Consider the following 20,975-nt stretch of genomic DNA (forward strand, 5'->3'; position numbering starts at 1 on the left):
AAATATGAACAAAATTTGCATAGTAATTATAATAATTAGGAAGAATATGTGTGCTTATGGACAAAGAGTAGATGAAAAATAAATGAACTTTCCATCATAGGTGGAGTTTATATAGCTATATAATTTCTCTACTATCTGTATATTGTTTTATTGTAAACTATAACAAATAACAGTCTTAAGGCCTTGAAATTGCAAACAGGCTATAGTTTTTCAGGTTCACCTTAGTTTAGACCTAGCACCAACTAAATAAACCAGGCTTTTTGGTTGTGTGTTTGTCTTTTCAGACAGGATCTTGCTATAATGCCCAGCTGGCCTCAGATTTATAATCTTCCTGTCTCCGTCACCTTACCCCACCTCATCCTGAGTTCTGAGATTACAGGACTATGTTACCATGTCCAAGTCTTCTTTTTATTTTTAAGGGAAAGAACATGTATTACACAAAACTTTTCTAGGGGTAGCAGGACTCAATTGCATCGCATTCAGATATTTTAAGATTTTTTTTTGGTTTTTTGAGTTACTGTCCTATGCTCTGAAAAGCTGGGGTTGTTCTAAGAGCCCTTCAAATCCCCCAGTTCTCTGGGGTATAGATTTAGCCAAGCCAGTTTCTATAGATCTGTTCACACCCTGGATCTTCTCCTAAGGGTAAGAAGCGTCTCAACCAACTCACGATTCTGAACTCACCAAAATAATTTCAAAAAAAAGTTTCTCTACAGAAAGACTTAACGAAAGCAAATTTTATTTTATTACAGCATAAAATTTTTGGCAGTTCTTAAACAACTTCTGCTTTTACAGCCAGAAAGAATGCACTTGGCTTTCCATTATATCTCTAGAATTCAACAAAAGAGTTTATTAGGGCCCAGCAATATTTAAGAAAAAAATTTTTGAGGGGCTAGATATAGCTCAGGTGGTAGAGTGCTTGCCTAGCATGCAGGAGGACCTGTGTTTGATCCCTGGCCAGGTGTGGTGATATACATGACTGTAATCCTGGAAAACTGGAGGTAAAAGAGTGAGAATCATAAATTCAAGGTCATTCTTGGCCACATAACAAGTCTGAGGCCAGCCTGGGATGCAGTTCTTTTGAGATGTTGTCTCAAAACAAAAACAATAACAAAACAAAGTCTAGCCAGGCAGAGTAAGTAGCACATGCCTTTAGTCCCAACACTCGAGAGACAGAGTAAGAAGGATCTCTGGGAGATTGAGGCCAGCCTGGACTACAGTACAGCAAGTTCCAAGCCAGCTTGGGCTACTGGGAAACCCTGTGTCAAAAAGGCTAAAAACAAAACAAACAAAAAAATCTTCAAAATATATTTCTGCTCTATATGCATGTTACTTCATTAAATGCCATTTATGGAAAAGCTAGTAATAAAATCAGTTTTTTGTTCAAATAGTGTATATCTAAATTTAGAGACAAAGAGTGAAACAAGAGAGATAAAATCATTCAAAGGACGATTCCCACACTGACATTCAGAAGAAAATGGCATAGTCCTTGGTAAGGAGTAAACGTAATTTGCACTTAGAATCGTTACCTCTGCTCCATGAAAAACTATAATGAGGTAGTGCGTTTTTTTAAATATTAAAAAGTAAATTCTCAATATACTACACATAAAAATTTAGTAATTGTTTCAAACTATATGCTCATTAATAAAAATACTCAAACAATGTTTATTTAGACAAAGCATAACTGTATTCTCCAAGACTTTTTGGAGGGGGAGGACCTGTCTTATATTTCAAATTAAATGATTAACAGATAACAGTAAGTTGGCCTAGTTAGCCACAAAAGTATGTAATTTTGGTAAGATTTTATATGAATAAAGACAGCTTTGTTTTTAACACCAATTCTGGTGTTAAAAACACCGTTAAACCCAGCACTCGGGAGGCAGAGACAGGTGAATCTCTGTGAGTTCAAGGCCAGCCTGATCTCTATACACAGCGAGTTCCAGGTCAGCTGGGGCTACAGGGAGATCCTGTCTCAAAAAGACCAAAAAAAAAAAAAAAAAATGAATGTTTTAGAAGATACTATAGTTTCTTAAGTTCGCACTAGTTTTTACCTAGCATCAACTATATAAAACCGTTGTCATGGAGCAAAGAGATGCACACTGAGAATCCTGGGGCTCTGCATTCTTACCTGCTTCTGAGATGTCTCTGGATGACAGTTCCCTGTTTCACTGTTCCCCTGAGCTCTAGTTAGCCAGCTGAAAATACTTATTTTCATGTTTGCATTCAAAATAAAAGTTACAAATCCAGTAAGATCACAAAATGCTTAATAGCAGAAGCAAAGAATAATGGGATCCAATTAAAACAAAAGGTATCTAGCCACTGTTTAAACAGAAGAGAGAGCAACAGACAGACATGCAGAAATATAAAGGTACCATGGTCTTCACAGACTTCAGGCTCTTTCACATTTAAAACACAAAAATATTTTGAAATTGTCAAGTTCTTAAAAAAGCATTAAAATTTTGACAATACAAATTTGTACCCGTCCAAAAATTTTTTTAAATTACTGGCACCTAGAATCATTATCTAAAAAATAAATCTCAAGAAAACTGCCAAGACAAAAAAGAAAGGGAGAGAGCGGGGAGGAGGAAGGAAATCAAGTAATAAAGTGAATAGACAGGAATGGACATGAGAAAAATGAAGGTGTCTAAAGCTGGGGCCAAAGGTAACCTAATTTCAGAGGATCCCTTTCCTAATGCTAATGAAAGATGAAAGGTGAAGAAACTCTCCTACCTGTTTCTGTTCAACTCAGAAAGGGACCTTAAAGATGCTGAAGACTAAAGAATCCTAGTTGGACAGACTGCTCCCGGAAGGCTCTGCTCGCAGATGTGAGGAGAGAAGTATCTCTGGACATAAGCCCCAGTTTCCACACACTGCTGTGAAGTGCCACACATGGGGTGTGGGAGGTGCATATTCCATTAAGACACATAAACTAGCACTATTATGAAAACTTGAGGCTCTCTGAGAGCTTAGGAATATAGCCCAAAAGTACTTTTCTCCTGCAGATGGTTTGCCTACTTTCCTCAAGGTATGTTATCTTTCACACAAAAATGCTATTCTTAGTTCTAAGTCAGATTATCTTTGAGAAGCTGAAAAATCATTCATCTGACCATTATAGTCCATTTTTATAAAATAAACTATTACCTACTTCAGTAAAGATATATTTATTTGACTTTTAAAAATAGAAAAAATAGTAATTAATATTGACAATTTTCTATTGTTAAGAACTCTATGAATATATTTTAAATGAAAGTGACCACTACATTATTGGTCAATCCCTCTACATTTTTAAAATAAGACAAAGAAATAGTAAAATTTCTAGACTAATTTCCCCACAAAAAGGTCCTGCCCTGATGATGATGATCCCTTGTCATTTTACTATTGTTACTAGAGTATCTGGTGCAGTGCCTGACACATGGTAGATTTTGGTAATTACTTGAAAAATCAATGATAAATAAGCCATATAAAATTTACTATGAGGGGCTGGAGAGATGATTAAGTGAAGAGCACTTGCTGCTCTTACAAAGGACCCAGGTTCAGTTCCCAGCACCCACATGATGGCTCACAACCATCTGTAGCCTCAGTTCCAAGCGCTCTAATTCTCTCTTATGTCCTTTGCAGGTATCTGCACACATGTGGTACACATATATATACTCAGACACATGCGCGCACACACACACACACACACATAAAATAAATAAATCTTTTTTATTTTAAATCTGTAAAATATGCGTTTTCCTTTTAAATTAAAGCAGTCGATATTCATATAGCTGTTAAAGTTTGAAAGCGAATGCTTTTTATTTTTTATTTATTTTTTGGTCTTTTTGAGACAGGGTCTCTCTGTAGCCCCAGCTGGCCTGGAGTTCACTATGTAGACCAGACTTCCCTAGAACTCACAGAGATCTGCCTGCCTCTATCTCCCAAGTGCTGGGATTAATGGCCTGCACCACCATGCAAATGCTTTTTAAAAAACTATTAAACATATAGATGCTGTTGTTTTTTAAATGATTTTTTATTCATATGTAGATAGGTGTGTCTGTTTGGGTGTATCCCACATGTGTGCAAGCACCTGTTGAAGACAGAGGGTGTCAGATCCCTGGCACTGGAGTTAAGGGTGGTAGTGAGCTGCCCCACAAGGATGATGGGAGCCAAATTCGAGTTCCCTGGAAAAGCAGTGAGCACTTTTAACCCAACCACTGAATCAGTTGTTTTTAAGGGAAACATTTTAAAAAGAGAATGACTGTCTTAAGACTTCTCTTTTTAATGTGCATGTGCCTGCGTGTGTGCATGTGGTATGTGCGCATGCATGTGTGTGCATGTGTGTGTGTGTGTGTCACACAAAGGTTAAAAAAGGGCATCAGATCCCCTTGAAACTGAAGTTTACAGGCAATTGTGAGCTGCCCAACATGGGTGTTAGGAACTAAACTCTGGTCTTCCGAAAGACCCATCTTTCCAGCCCCTTAAGGAAAGTTCTTAAAACTTTAGGGAAATAAATTATCATGGAATCTAAAGTGAGTACCTTTGTGTTGGAGTTTTTCCATGCCTGAATAATGAAATACATACTTGCCATAGCTTCCTCAGCATTCTGTTCATTAAAGGGAAGGGTATCCCTTCAAATTAGGTGCTTAGCTCAGGCCATCATTACAAATAATCCCAAAGTAGCTAGCAGTCTTCTCCTACAAAGAAAAAAACAACAACATTATTTTGTTATTCTAGATATGATTTAGACTTAAAGAAAATTTACAGCTCATGCCTTGACTTTTCAAAAACATAATTCTGGGGGAAAACATAATTCCCTACAGAAATATATATCCACATATATATTATATATGCCAAACTCAATACTGATAGGAAGCACAAAATTTTAAGTGCACATTAAAAAAAATCTACTTATAGGGGCTAGAGCACCATGGCTCAGCAGTTAGGAGCACAGGCTGCTCTTGCAGAGGACCTGGGTTCAGTTCCCTGCACCAACATGGCAGCTAAGAACTGTCCTTAACTCCAGTTCCAGGGAATCCAACACCCTCTTCTGACCTCCATGGGCATTTCATGTATGCGGTGCACTACATACATGCAGGCAAAGCATTCATACATATAAAAATACTTTAAACTTTAAAAAAATTAAAAAAAAAACAAAGCTGGGCATGGTAGCACATGCCTTTAATCTCAGCACTTGGGAGGCAGAGGCAGGTGGATCTCTGTGAGTTCTAGGGCAGTCTGGTCTACATACTGAGTTCCAGGCCAGCTGGGGCTATAGGGAGACCCTGCCTCAAAAAAAAAATTTTTTTTTGAACATTTTTTTAATCTGCTTATAAACAATAACCAAGTAACCAAGTAACTATTATACTATTTTCAACTTCAAAATGTCACTGTGAAAAACTACTTCTCAGAAGCAGCATTTAAGGGAGGAAGAACTCATTCTGGCTCACGGTTTCAAGGTGACAAATGCAAGATAGCATTCATGGCAACAGGAGTGTGAAGTAGCTTTCTCACACAGCCATGGATCAGGAAAGGAAAAGCCTGGGCAGGAAGCCTGGCTGGGCCATAACCCACAAGACCTGTCCTTTAGAGACCCATTTCCTCCAGCTAGGTCCAACTTCCGGAAGATTCCACAACGTCTCAAAACAGTACCACCAACTGGAGGCCAAATGTTCAAGCACATGAACCTGTGGGGGACACTGCACATTCAAATCCTAACATTTTTTAAATAGAAAGGTACTATCAAATGGCATTTCATTGTGTTGTGAAGTATTAGTATTGTATAATTAAAAGATTAAAATTGATCATTCTCACAGCCAGGCGTGGTGGCACATATCTTTAATCCCAGCACTTGGGAGGCAGAGGCAGGTGGGTCTTTGTGAGTTCAAGGCCAGCCTGCTCTACATAGTTGAGTTCCAGGACAGCTGGTGCTACAGGGAGACCCTGTCTCAAAAAAAGACAAAAAATTAATTAATTAATTAAAAAATTAATCAGTCTGAAAATTCAGAATAATTTCTAAAAATGCTTGGTATATTACCAAAGTATCTGAAATGGAAAAATTTAGTAAAACTCTGTGTCTTACTAGAATAACAGTAATAATTTTGGAGGTGAAAATATTTTTGTTGCTGTTCTTAAAACAAAGACACTCTAAAGTTCAGAGAAATGGAAAATCATCTTATGATGATTTTTCCAAATACCTTATCTTTTTATTCCTGCTAATATTACATGCAAGTTTATGAGGAGCCCTCTTAAGAAACAATGTAAATACATTAAACATATTCTAGTGGGCTGGAGAGATGGCTCAGCAGTTGAGAACACTGACTGTTCTTGCAGAAGACCCGGGTTTGAATCCCAGCATCCACATGGCAGCGAACAACTGTCTGTAACTCCAGTCCCAGGGGATCCGACAGCCTCTTGTGACCATGCACAATACAGGTGCACTTACCTACATGCAGGCAATAAATACACACATACATATAAAATAATAAATTTTTAAAATTTTAAAAGAAAATATGTGTAACTAATTTTAAAAAATCTTCTAGAAAAACTTCTAAGTTGAGTAAAAGCTTAGGCCAAATAACCACATTGTTTTCATGAAAAGCAAAAGAGCATTTTTCTGGCAGGCCAGCAGAGCGCTGTACTGCCTTTGTAGCGTGGGCTTCTACAATTCTTCTGCTTTCTGTATCTCCACACTCAGCCACTCCTTGCTATGTATCCACAGGATGTGGACTAGAAGACAGAATAGAAAGCAGCTGCCAAAGAGGGAGGTTATTTTCCAAAATGAATTATTAATTTGTAGGAAATTGGTAACCTATTTCATTCCATTCTTAGATCACAGAAAGTGCAGGGTGTTTTACCAACGAGAGTCTCTGAGATGAGCTGCCAAGACACGTGAAAGCACAAAGCAACCAGACGAGCAAGAGATGAGATCTTTGATACTTCTGAGGGAAAATCACTTTGTCTGACACTGCTCCACTTCCTGACACTGAGATTCTTTAGGAACTTTCTAAGTCAGAGTATATATTTTTTTAATTTAAGGTGAGTGGATTTAAAAGTAAAAACGCTCAACCATGTGCATTACATAATGAAAATCCATAAACTGTTCTGGCAATAGATACAAAGATCCAAAGCCTGTGCTCTAGAACAAACTAGATTCAAATCCCAGCACTACATTCACTACTACTGGGTTTTAGACAAGTGACCTTGCCTGCCTGTGCCTTATCTCCCTCATTTATAAAATGGAGCAAATAATAGTGCTTAGTTAATAGGGCTATTGTGACTGAAAGAAGTAATACATTTAGTTTTCAGAATATTTCCTGGTAAGAACATGAATTTTATTTGGATTTTATTTACTATATTATTGTCAACTTACATAACAAAGGAAGTCTTTGTTTAAAATTTGGTCGGTGTCAATAATAAAATATTTTTAAAATCTGGACAACAATCAATCAGTAAATTTTACTTCCCATTTTATTATCCTGAGCATACAAATCAGGCTTGAACAGTTGAACCAAACAGTAGATAAACAACAGGTCGTAACTCAATCCCCTTATATATAAATATACTCTAACTTAACCTTCAAAATTACTATATGAGGCTGGGCATGGTGGCGCACGCCTTTAATCCCAGCGCTTGGGAGGCAGAGACAGGCAGATCTCTGTGAGTTCAAGGCCAGCCTGGTCTACATAGTGAGTTCCAGGACAGCTGGGGCTACAGGGAGACCCTGTCTCAAAAAGACAAAAAAAAAAAAAAATTACTATATGACACATTTTAAGGGGTATTTAAAAAAATTCACAAATCTTTGACATAAACATTCCTCCAATGAAGAGGAAAAACTGTTCTTGTTAATGCTTACATTCACAAATATAGTCCATACCTGAAGTAGATTTAGGATAGAATACAAACATAATTATGAGTGGATATAACATACTAAAACCTTTCATGACCAAAAAAAAAAAAAAAAAAAGAGGGAAAAGACCCAATTTAGAAAGAGGAGAGTCACATCATATGAAAAATATTAAATCACCCAAAATTAGTGACAGCTGTTATTTTATATTTATTTGTATTTATTTATTTAGGTGGGGGAGGGGTGTGTGTGCCACGTCGCAGAGGACAACTTTCCAGAGTCAGTTCTCTTCTACCATGTGGATTCTGGGGATCGAAAGCAGGTCATCAGGCTTGGCTGTGAGTGTCTTTGCCCACTGAGCAATCTCACCTGCCTGAGAGCTGTTATTTTAAATGATAAATATATACTTATGGCTACCATTTACTACTGTAATTTCATTGGATAGACTCTGATATAATTTTTTAATTCTAAATCTAAAAGCTGAAAATAAAAGCCTTGCATTAAAAATGATTTATTCAAGCTGGGCCTGGTGGCACATGCCTTTAATCCCAGCATTTGGGAGGCAGAGGCAGGCGGATGGAACAATATGCTTAGCCAGCTTCAGCCAGGATGGGAAAGACTTGTACGTGGAAAACTTTGAAACATCGCTCAGAAACATTAAGGAAAATGCAGGGAACCAGGCATGATGGTACACTCCTGTAATTCTAGCACTCAGGAAGCAGAGGCAGGAGGATGAAAAGGTCCAGGCCAGCCTGGGCTACATAACAAGACTGTCTCAAAAACACATACGTATACAGGCTGGAGAGTTGGCTCAGCAGTTACAGTGCTGGCTGCTCTTGCAGAGGACCTGGGTTTGATTCCCAGCACCTACATAATGCTTAACAACCATCCTTAACTCCGGTTCCAGGGGAATTTGATGCCTTCTGACTTCCATGACTGTTGCATGGCACATACAGGCAGGCAATACTCTCATACACATAAAATAGAAGAGGTGTATGAGTGTATTGCCTGCCTGTAGACAAGTGCACTTGTGCTGTGCAATCCCCTCAGAGAGCAGAAGAGGCTGCTGGATCCCCTGGAACTGGAGTTATGGACAGTTGTTAGTTGACATGTGGGTGCTGGGATTCAAACCAAGGTCTTCTGCAAGAATAGCCAGTGTTCTTAACTGCTGAGCCATCTCTCCAGCTCAATAAAATTTTTTTAAAACCATATACATAAAAAAGATTTATTCATTGACTTGACTACCAGTCTGAAACTGCCCATCTACACCTGTTTTCTAATATCTGTCATTTTACTTGTTTAAGCCAAAGGTACATGCCAACTTCATGCCTTTGTTTGTGTGTGCACGTATCTTCATGCTTCTTAAACACACTATAGATTACTGATTACATAAAATGCCAATAAATATCTTTTGAGAATAAAACCTGAGGAGGCTTGACAGACAGCTTAGCAATTAAGAAAGTGTACTGCTCTTACAGAGGACCCAAGTTTTTTGTCCAGCAGTTCACAATCACCTATAACTCCAGCTCCAGAGGATCCAATACCTCTGGTCTCCACAGGCAACACACACACACACACACACACACACACACACACACACCTATTTAAAATAACTTTTTTTTTTTGGTCTTCTTGAGACAAGGTCTCTCTGTAGCCCCAGCTGGCCTAGAACTTGCTATGTTCACCAGAGATAGAACTCACAGAGTGATTTTTTTTTTTTTTAAGCCAGCCTGGACTATACAGTGAAATTTTTGTAAAATACAGAGCTCCAAAATGTAAAATCAAATGTATATTCTGATTAGTAATCTAAGCCACCAACCTTATTCAGGCAAATCTGGTTTTCATGAGTACAGATATATCAGAGCAACAAGGATACAACAAATATTTCAGTAATTTCACAGAAATACTAGTTGTTATTCAAGAGCTATCATCAAAGTTCTAAAAATAAATATATTTTAATTTACTTTTGAAATCACATATTATTTTAAAGAACTCTATGCTTGAAAAAAATTTAAGTAACTATGCTTACCCGAATGTAAATTAAAGTTCTGAGATTTTTAAATGGGTACCAAGGCTAGGGAGATGACTGAGTCCATAAAGTGCTTGATGCATAAGCATGAGGACCTGAGCTCCATCTTTAGCACCCATGGAAAAAGTAGGCACCCAGCACTGGAGAGGCAGTGACAGGAGGATTTCTGGGGTTTGCTGGCCAGAGTGTTTAGTCAAATCAGCAAGCTCCAAGTTCAATGAGAGACCCTATCTCAAAAATTAAGGTGGAAGCCGAGTATAGTGGTGTACACCTGTAGTTCCAGCACATGGGTGGCAGAATCAGGCAGATTTCTGTGAGTTTAAGGCCATTCTGGTTTATATAGAGACCCTGTTTCAAAACAACAAAAAAAATAAGTAAATAAATAAATAGTAGAAAGCAACTGAAAAAGACATCCAGAGGCTGGAGAGATTGCTTAGCAGTTAAGAGGACTTACTGCTCTTGCAGAGGACCCAGGTTCTGTTCCCACCACCCACATGGTGGCCAACAACTGTCTGTAACTCCAGTTCCAGGGGATCCAATGCCTTCTTTTGGCTCTGCAGGCATTGCACAACATGGGTGCACTTACATACATGCATGCAAAATACTCATACATATAAAAAAATTTTTTTAAAGAGTTGGGTATAGTGGCACATGTCTTTAATCCCAGAACTCAGGGGGTAGAGGCAGGCAGATCTCCGTGAGATTGAAGTTGGTCTGGTCTACACGATGAGTTCCAGGCCAGCAGTGGCTACAGGGAGACCCTGTCTCAAAGAGATGAAGATAAAGATGAAGAAGAAGAGGAGGAGGAGGAGGAAGGAGGAGAAATACATCCTGTGACTTCCACATGCATGTGCTCATGCACCTACACACACACACACACACACACACACACACACACACACACAGAAATGTGTAATACTGGCTATGATCATAAACAATACAACAAATAATTCCAAGCATCCTCTTGAATAATTGCAACTATAATGTTTGATTTAAAGCTTAGGTACTGAACTTTCAACACTGTTAAAAAAAATTCAAATAAGCAGGGCCTTTTGAACCCAAATCTACAATAGTAAAACATAAATAAAATGGCTGTTTCCTCAACTACATTTGTGATCAACTTTAAGAGCACTTTTATTTAAGTATTTAGATATAACTTACAGTAAACTAAGTCTCAAATACATCTTGTGCTCAACATAAGAAAATACAACATGCGGGCTAAGCAGTTTTTACTAAAAACCAGAGTAAAAACCAGGTTGTGCACACCTTTAATTCCAACACATGGGAGGAAAAGGCAGGTGAGTCTCTGTGAGTTCCAGGCCAGCCTGGCCTACACATTGAGTTCCAGGCTAACTGAGGTTACAGGGATACTCTGTCCCGTTCCCCCCAACACACACCAAAAGAAAAGTAACTTAGGGCCTGGAAAGATGATTCAGGTATTAAGAGCAGTGGCTGCTCTTGCAGAGGACCTGGGTTCAGTTCCCAGCACCCACATGGCAGCTAACAATCATCTGTAACTCCAGTTCCAGGGGATCCAATGCCCTCCTCTGACCTCTCTGGGCACTGCACGATATGGGTGCACTTACATACATGCAGGCAAAATACTTGTACGTGTAAAGTAAAACTAAATAAACTCTAAGAAAACAGTAAAAAAGAGTACATGACAATAAAATAATAAGAAAAAGGGGCTGGAGAGATGCCTCAGCAGTTAAGAGCACTGTTGCTCTTGCAGAAGACCTGGGTTGAATTCCCAGCTCCCACATGGCAGCTAACAGCCACCTGTAACTCCAGTTCCAGGGAGTCCGATGCCCTCTTTTGACCCCTGCAGGTGCTGCACAACACAGGTGCACTTACATATACACAGGCAATATACTCACACATACAATTTTTTAATATATTTTATTTTTAAAATTTTTCATTTTTATTTTATGTGTATGCTTGTAGTCCTGGCATATAGGTAAGTGCACCCATGTCGTGCAATGCCTACGGAGGTCAAAAGAGGCTGTCAGATCCCCTGGGACTGGAGTTACCAACAGTTGTTAGCTGCCATGTGGGTGCTGGGATTCGAACCTGGGTCTTCTGCAGGAACAGCCAGTGTTCTTAACCACTGAGCCATCTCTCCAGCCCCCTTATTATTTTTATTTTATGCGTATGAGCGTATTGCCTGCATGTATGTGACTGCACCCATGTTGTGCAATGCCTCAGAGGTCAGAAGAGGGTATCAGATTCCCCTGGAACTGGAGTTAAGGACGGTTCGTAGCCGCCATCTGGGTGCTCGCAATCGAACCTGGGTCCTCTGCAAGAGCAGTCAGTGCTCTTAACTGCTGAGCCATCTCTCCAGCCCCACACATAAAACTTTTTAAAAAAGAAAGAAAAACACTTCATCACATGACCTTTCCATCTGACTGTGAATTAAACAAAACAGAAAAATCTTCAAAATGAGCCACCACAGATATGCTATTGATTTCATCAATAATTGTAAAACTCTCTTTATTCCTATTAAGAAAAAATAAATATCATTACAGGTGAAATCACTGAGGCATCATTCATGTGCTCCCCAAATCCAGTAAAATAATAAGCTCAGCTATAAGGGAAATAAAGCTACTAATGAGCATCCTCCACACAGGCACATTTATGTTTTCAGCCTTAGCATATTTTCAAACCATCTGGCATCAATGCCTCTCTGGTTTGCCAGCCTAATCTGTTCAAAATTGAATATAAAACTAGAGCTGTATGCATTGTGGGGAAACCAGAGACCAGCACACATGTAGAATAATGTTCTGAATATGAAGCTGGAAGCTAGTTATACTTGAACTGTGTCTTTAAAACATTTCCACTGAAGACAAAAAGCACTTTTGAAAATACGAGAATGGTTCAAGAACTTTGAATGAATCATAGCTGTCATTAGTTACCCAAGTAACTAGCAGTTTCCCTCATTTTAATCTCAGCTGTTAAATAAAATATGTGAAGTGGCAGTGCTACAAAAAAGTCATTGCTAAATGAAATATTTGTTTTAATACTAAAATATCTAAGGGCCAGCGAAAAGGCTCAGTGGGTAAAAGAACTTGCTACCAAGCCTGATTACCTGAGTTTGATTCCCAGAACCCACATGATGAATGAAGAGTAAATGTGTCCTCTAACATACACATACACACCAGGCAGACAATAAATAAGTGTAAAAGAATTTAACATCTGGGGCTGGAGAGGTGGCTCAGCGGTTAAGAGCACTGACTGCTCTTGCAAAGGACTCAGGTTCGATTCCCAACACCCACATGGCAGCTACAAACCGTCCTTAACTCCAGTTCCAGGGGAATCTAAAGCCCTCTTCTGACCTCCATGGCATTGCACAACACAGGTGCACTCACATACATGCAGACAATACACTCATACACACCAAATAAAAATAATAAAATAGAAAAAAATTTTAATATCTAAGATTAGCTGAAATGGTGGTATACACTTGTAATCCCAACACTAGGGAGGAGGAGGCAGGAGGATTGTCATGAGTTTAAGGTCGGCCTGGGCTATATATTAAGCCTATGTCTCCAAACAAAATCTAAGATCATGCATTTTACTTTGCCTAAAATTAGTGTCTATATCCTTAAAATGCTTGGAGGAAGGAGAAAAAAATTTCATGAAAGCCCTTTTTCTTTTATGCCCTGTTACAAAATTACTGTCATTGGCAACACCCAACTTTTCTTTCAGAATCGGCACTGTAGGAATTAAAATAATCTATGAATATACTAGTGCCAATAGCCCTGTTAGAACCATCTTTTGTTAATCCCCATTACGAGAAAGTTTAGAAATGACTTTTTCAGGACTTATTTTTTCTTCAGAAACAAAGATAAGTCACATAGCACCTTATAACACACAAGTCAAAGCTTTCAAAGACTGAAAAACAATGATGGACACCAACAAATGTAAAGGTACACTTACACGTGTGTCTCCACTCTGTCTCTAGGTCTGTGTCTCTCTGTCTCTTCTGTCTCTCTGTCTCTGTCTCTGTCTCTGTCTCTCTCTCTCTCTCTCTCTCTCACACACACACACACCCACACACACACACACACACACCACACACCACACACCACACACACACACACACACCACAACACACACACCACACACACACACAACACAGCAAACGCAACATACAGTATTTCTCCTGGGAGGAGACTGCTGCTTCTTCCTCCCTAACCGTGAACCACTGTGCACCAACTGTGCATGCCCCTGGCATGAGATTTTAATTTGTTTGCTATCATGTTGCCTTCTAGAGAATTGCTGCTTCTTTTCAAATTACACAGAGCCCCAACCTAATCACCTCAAATTCTTTATCAGTCTTCTCACATTTTTCTCCTAGACGAGCTCTTCTGGTTTTTGTTTTCTTATTTGGTTTTGTGTTATTGCTGGGTTTTTTTTGTTTTGTTTTGTTTTAGGAGAGCCGGGCTGATGACAGAAAAGTGCTGTTGAATTCTGTTCTCTCCACCCTCATTTTTCTATCAACCCCATTCCTGGTTCCTAATTGCCTTGCCCTAGGTCTCTCATTGACTCCTCTCCCAGAGGCTTGATCCCTCAGCTAAGGATATCAAACCCGCAGACGTACTGAAACAAAGAATCTTAAGTCCCTTCACTTGGAACTTTGGAGTAAATGCACAGAAAAGGGCATGTGCCAGGCTTGGCTTTCCTGCATCAGACCCCATTCCTCTTCCTGCGCCTTGCCAGTCCTTCGTCCCCCTCAAGGAATCAGTCGTTCCCTTTAGGCCCCAAGGTTTGGAGATTCCTCTGGGCCATCGGTTCCTCCCCACCCCAAGTCTCTGCACTCACACCCCGTCTGCCTACAGAAAGACAGATGTGTTTCCATCCTCTATTAACTTCTGCCCTAAAATCCAGACCTTTCTCAAAAATCGTAATACAGTTCTCAAAGATGTAACTCCGAGTCTTCCCCGCCAAGGTTTCCCGCGGCTGCGACCCCAAAGCCAGCGCACCGGCTCCAACAGGGAGACCTTTCCCCGACTCCTCCGAGGGGCTGCGCTGTGTCCCCTAGAGGAGCCCCACGCCCCTGTGGGCAGCGCTCGCGATTCCTCTCGGGATCGGCGGGGCAGCTGGGGTCCCCGGTCCCTGCAGCATCCTCTCCAGAGAGACCAGGTCCCCATCCCCTCAGCACCCCCAAGTTGCTCAGTCCTCTCCCAAGCTGGGCGCTGAGGCTTTCCCTCCGGAGACCCCGCCCCGATCTCCCTCCTCGCCTGGAGCTGCATCTCCCAGGCTGCGGGGCAGGCCGGGTGCCTCCCGTCAGATGCCGCGCGCCGGTCTCGGGGGGTCTCTGCCCGCGGCCGCCCGCCCCCGGCCGAGCCCACGCCCGTCCTGAGCCTCTAGCCTTCTCGACCCGCCACGGGCTCCCACCCCGCTTCCCACCCGCAGCCCCGCGGCCCCGAGTCCCGTCGCCCCGCCGGCTCGCGCAGCTACCTGCAGGGGCCGCCGCGCCTCTCAGCGCCTCGCCGCCGCCATCTTGCATTTCAAAAAGCGACTGCACTTTTCAGGGAGTCAACTCTGACCCGTGAACCCTAACCCCGGAACCACTCTGCGGGCCGGCACAGGGCCCCTGGAGCCCCGCGGCCCGGCGGGAGCTGGAGGACCCCGGATGGGGGTGCGAGGGGACACGCGGGGCCCGAAGCCGGTCGGGAGCGGCGGGGAGGAGCCGGCCGAGGTGGGACCGGCCGCGCGCCTACACCCGGCGCCACTCTTGACTCCCCACGCGAGGACAACACCGCTCCCCAGGGAGGGGACCCTGGCCGCTCCCCCAGGTCTGCGAGCCGCTGGAGGTGTGCGCCCCGCCCCCTGTCAGGAGGGGCCACGCCCACTGTCAGGCTAAGCCCCGCCTTCCAGCGCCTCTCCGTGGCCCCGCCCCCAGCCCGCGTTCGCTCCGCCCTCTGTCGTCAGAAGCTGGGCCCCGCTGGGGTCAGGCTGCGAGGGCCGCCCCGCCTTCCGGGAGCTCCGCCCTCCCCCTGTCAACGCCGGATCCCAGAGGTAGGCTCGGGACTCCCACTGAAACGCCCGGGTTCTTCGCGGGGGCCGGACTCCTAAAGCCACGCCCCCCTTTTGAGCCACGCCTTCTGTCACTAGAAGCCTCGCCTCCGCCCGCTGTCAATAGTCCCGCGCTCCTGTCAACTGCAGCTCCGCCTCTTCTCGCCCGAGTCCAGCTCAGCCACAGCTCCGGCCGCGGACACCAAAAGTTGAGTTCGGCCCGGCTTGGAGCCGCCTGTGCCTGCGCCCCGCTCCTCAGGGGCCCCGTGTCCCCTGCGAGCCACTCACTCTCTCGCCGAGCTGTCTGCTCAAGCCCCGGCCTTCCGTGGGCACCAGCCGCTTGGCCGGCCGAGGACTTAGGCTTTCGGGAAAGCGGACGGCGTCTCCGCCCCTCCGCCCCTCCCCTTCCCTTCAGCCCCCCGCATCATTGTTAAAACCAAAGTAAACGAAAGCAAAAAGAAACAGCTCTCCCTCCAGGCTACTTGAGTGCCCTCGCGGTCCTGGATGTGAGCGCGCTTTGGCGCCTGGGTGTTTAGTCCCCGCCCCCATCCCATGCAAGGACCATTTGTGCCTTGATAGCAGAGCTGCACCAAGCCACATCAGTCCTAAAGTCTGTAGTTGCTGCTCAAATCGTCTTTAATTTCACCCTAAAATCCTAGAATTTGTGCATGCTGAGGTTTAATGATCCTTCCAGCAGAGGTGCTCAGCACTGCCCTACTCGGACCTCTGGACTTAAACTTTTTTTTGGTCTTTTTGAGACAGGGTCTCCCTGTAGCCCCAGCTGGCCTGGAGCTCACTATGTAGACCAGGCTGGTCTTGAAATCACAGAGATCCACCTGCCTCTGCCTCCCGAGTGCTAGGACTAAAGGCATGCGCCACCACTCCCGGCTTGGACTAAACATTTTAACAGCACTTCAGCCTCTTGGAATTAAATTCAGAATGTAAACTATTTCTAAAAAGTCAAGAAATCAATGTAATTGTCTAGTAAGGACAAAAAGAAAATTTATAATCTTATACTAACATCAGAAAAAGTAGTGTTTTTTTCACCATGTACTCTGGCCCCTCATAAGAGAACCACAAAACAAAAAGTGACCCCCACACACTTAATATGCTCCTCTACAGACAGTCCAGTGCTAACTGAGAACCTCAGTTTAGGATTTATCTCTGAGGAAAGAAAATATTTCACATACAGAAGTGCATTCTTTTGTTCATGCACTCAGCCACTGCTTATTGAGCATTATGTGTGCCCGGCTCTGTGGGAGAGGTAAAGCTGTTAGACCATCCAGTCATCCCTTCATAGCTAAAAGGGACTGTTCTGGAACCTTCCAGGACATCAAAATCAGAGTTGTTCAAGCCCCTGTATAAACTGGTATAGTATTTTTGCATCATCTATACAAATCCTCCCATGAGTTCATGCCATTTCTAGATTATTTATAACAACTAGCATAGTGTAAAATGCTAGGTAAATAGTTGTCATACTGTAACAGCTCAGGGAATAATAAAAACAAAGCTGACACGTTCAACAAGATGCAGTTTTTTACTGAACACTTTTGATCCACAGTTGGTCGTGGATATGGAGGCCATGGATCCAGAAGGCTGTGTTCTGTCTCCCAAGAGTTACAGCTTAGATGCCAAGCAAAACCTGTATAAAATGCATCCAAGTGAAAAGTGAGAAGAGATCAAGATAAGAAACAGAAAGAGGTGGTTTAGGGGTGTGGACTGATAATGTGAACTTCACCTCTCTGTCCCCAGCCCACACTTTTTTTTTCTTATTCCTCCTTTTAGCACCAGTCTCCTCCTTTCTGTTAAGTTGTCAGCCTGGTTCACTGCCTAATACCAGCAGCCCAGAATCTTCCCAATTTAAGGTCACACCCATAGGGCATTTCTGTCCAGGAAAACAATTTCAATAGCACAGTGCTGAGAACAATGTCCTTAGCTGAAGTGTTGCCAATTATCTGGTATCCTTGTACAAAGCAAGACTATTAACACCACTTGAAAGAACTGGTTGCAGATTTAAGCAATACGCATATATGTTTCACATAGCAGATTGTGCCAGCCTACATAAATCTGTTTAGAGACCATACTTACAGAGTAACTTGTTTTTATTAAAATAAACTCATTTATAAAAAAATTGTAAATATGACTGATTTTAACAGCTGCCATGGCGCCAGAAGCAAGCTTTACCCAGGGATTGGCACAGTTAGAAGTCTAGGGTTTTTATGCATAAGCTTGGCGTCTTGTCATACACAGACTGGCATGGGTAAAACTTCAGTACTGCTAGAGATGAGGAGTTGTTCAGTAGGTTTTTAAAAGCACAGCACTTTACTCTTTAGAGCCTCTTCCACCTTTGGAACAGTGAAAAAAATATTTGTAAGAAATGAAGAGCTTTGAGTACAAAGTTCTAAGTGCTGGGATCATCTGAAGAATAGGCTTCCAAAAGTACTTTTTGTAGAAGTTTCTTTCTGTTATTTTTCCTTTCTCTACCTTATGTGAAAAAGCCACTTTAAAAACATGATACTATGAAACAGGCCAAAAAAGACATCAAACTAAGACACTTCAAACATTTGCCTGTAGTTAGGTGAAGTTGAGAATTTAGTTGTCATGAAGAGGTACTATCATTCTTTAATGGCTAGTTCAGACTGTGAATAAAAATTTTCATGCTAGCTGAGCATGGTGGCACACGCCTTTAGTCCCAGTACTTGGGAGGCAGAGGCAGGCAGATCTCTGTGAATTCAAGGCCAGCCTGGTCTACATAGTGAGTTCCAGGCCAGCTGGGGCTACAAGGAGACCCTGTCACAAAAAGAAGAAGAAAAAAAAAAAGTTTGGGCTGAACAAACTTTCAAAGTCAATTTTGGGTCAAGTCCTTTCCTATTCTTACTGCTTGCTTGTGTAAATAATAAACCTATCAATAGTAACAACAGTAAGAAGTCATTGGCTACTGGAGAGATGCTCAGTGGTTAAGAGCAGTTGCTGTTCCTACAGAGGACCTGAGTTCAGTTCCCCGCACCTATATGGAGGCTCACAACCTATAGCTCCACTTCCAGGGAGTAAGACTGCCTCTTCCAGCCTCTGCTGGCACCAGGCATGCACATGGTACATGTGCATACAATACAAGCAAAACATTTATACATGTTTTTTAAAAAAATGGGGGGGAGTCCACTTGTAAAATGTCCTTGCCACTCTATTTCTCCCTTTTTAAAAAATATTTTATTATTTTTATTATATGTATACGTGTATTGCCTGCATGTATGTAAGTACACCTATGTTGCACAATGCCAGCAGAGGTCAGAAGAGGGCACTGGATTCCCCTGGAACTGGAGTTATGGATGGTTGTTAGCCACCATGTAGGTGCAGCCATCTCTCCAACCCCAAGGAGTAACACTTGGGTAGACTTTATATCTTAATCATGGTGCCACCCTGGGTTGAGTCACATATTAGTGTATACAATCATTTACACACACACACACACACACACAAATTTAGTGGCTGTGTCAGTGCAGGTGTAGAAAACTAAGGGGCATGTATCTTTTTTAAAGTAAAATCCTAGAACTTTTGGCTCATGCCTATAATTTTAGTCCAGACTACTGTGTAAGTTCCAGGCCAGTTTAAACCCTGTGTCAAAACATAAACAAAACAAAATAAAAAAGGCTTAGGACACAGATAACCTTGGGGGAACACACAACTGGCTGGCAGCAGGAGGCTGAGGAAGTGCAGTGATCTGCTGTTTCACGGTCCTAGCAGAGGGTCCTAAGTAGCATTTCTTGAGCTTTATTTAGTATGCACGAAAATCACCAGGCACTTTACTTAAAGATAGATACTCAGACCCATCCCACTCCTGGTCGGAGATGCAAATTTAGTAGGTCTGGCATGAGGCTGTGAATTCTCTTTTTTTGTTGATGTTGATTTTTTAAAAAATAGCAAGACTGCTGTGTTGCCCTGGCTGGCCCAGCCTGGAACTCCCTTTGTAGACCAGGCTGGCCTTGAATTCACAGAGATCCACCTGCCTCTGTCTCCCAAGTGCTGGGATTAAAGGCATGCACCACCATACTCAGCAAAAAAGTAAATAAAATTTTTTTTAAAAAAAGACTGAGTATGGGAGCTGGGGAGATGGCTCAGCGGTTAAGAGCACTGTCTGCCCTTGCAGAGGTCCTGGGTTCGAATCCCAGCATTCACATGGTGGTTAACAACCATCCAGTTCCAGGGAATCCAACACCCTCTTCTGTCCTCCACAGGCATTGTACAACACGGGTGCTCTCACATACATGCATGCAATACACACATACACATAAAATAAAAATAAAACAAAATATTAAAGGACTGAGTATGGGGTTGGGGAGATAGCTCAGTAGTAGAGTGCTTGTCTAGAATGTACAAGGCCCTAGGTTTGATTCCAGCACCACAAAGGACCAAGCAGGGTTTTTGTTTGTTTGTTTTTGTTTTTTTGGTCTTTTTGAGACAGTGTCTCTCTGTAGCCCCAGCTGACCTGGAACTCACTATGTAGACCAGGTTGGCCTTGAACTCAGAGATCTCCTTGCCTCTGCCTCCCAAGTGCTGGGACTACAGGTGTGTGCCACCACACCTGGCCCAAGCAGTTTTTGAGTTACGAGACTGGAGCAACTGGGTGGTTCTGCCGATCTGGACCAGGTTTGAGTGATCTCTGTTGGATTTGCTCAGGTATCTGTAGTCAGTAGGTGGGTTTTCTGGGGAACACTCTGGTGCAGATAACTGCACTCTTGTGACTTGGAGCTACATCTAGCATCCTCAGTTGCACATGCAGTGGTTAGTTAGGTGCTAATCACAAGTATGACTGGCCACATGTCTCTTCTCCCAGTGGGATAGCCCAGACTTATTCCCCCGAAGCCACGGGAGTCCAAACAAAGTGAAAAGCAGGGTTCAATGCTTCCTGAAGCTCAGGGCTGACATGTTACTTCTGCCACATTCTCCTGGCCATCGCCAGTCAAAGCAGCCCAGATTTCACCTCTTAGTGAGAAGAGCTGCAAAGTTACATTGCAGATGTCTTGACCTGTCTATGTCTTTTTTCACCATTAAGATAATGGTACAATTGATGTAGCCTATCTTGAAGGGTTGATAGTTTACACAAAGGGCCTC

At 42.4% G+C, this 20,975-nt stretch overlaps 1 protein-coding gene across 4 annotated transcripts in view; it reads right to left on the reverse strand.

Annotated features, from left to right (window-relative positions):
* Zhx1 (zinc fingers and homeoboxes 1) overlaps positions 1-15,649 on the reverse strand; it is a 35,781-nt gene extending 20,132 nt beyond the window's left edge. For 3 of the 4 annotated variants that reach the window (XM_008838003.2, XM_029565872.1, XM_029565873.1), the window contains exons 1-2: positions 15,309-15,649; positions 4,558-4,670 (exon numbers count right to left, since the gene is read on the reverse strand). The gene's annotated coding sequence lies outside the window, so the exon portion shown is untranslated. Of the gene's footprint in view, positions 1-4,513; positions 4,671-15,308 lie in introns of all 4 variants that reach the window. The other variant, XM_008838005.3, reaches the window with a different exon arrangement.
* Between the last annotated feature and the right edge of the window lie 5,326 nt (positions 15,650-20,975).

Source organism: Nannospalax galili, unplaced genomic scaffold (genome assembly GCF_000622305.1).
Source record: "Nannospalax galili isolate Female #2095 unplaced genomic scaffold, S.galili_v1.0 scaffold17, whole genome shotgun sequence".
NCBI classification, from domain to species: domain Eukaryota; kingdom Metazoa; phylum Chordata; class Mammalia; order Rodentia; family Spalacidae; genus Nannospalax; species Nannospalax galili.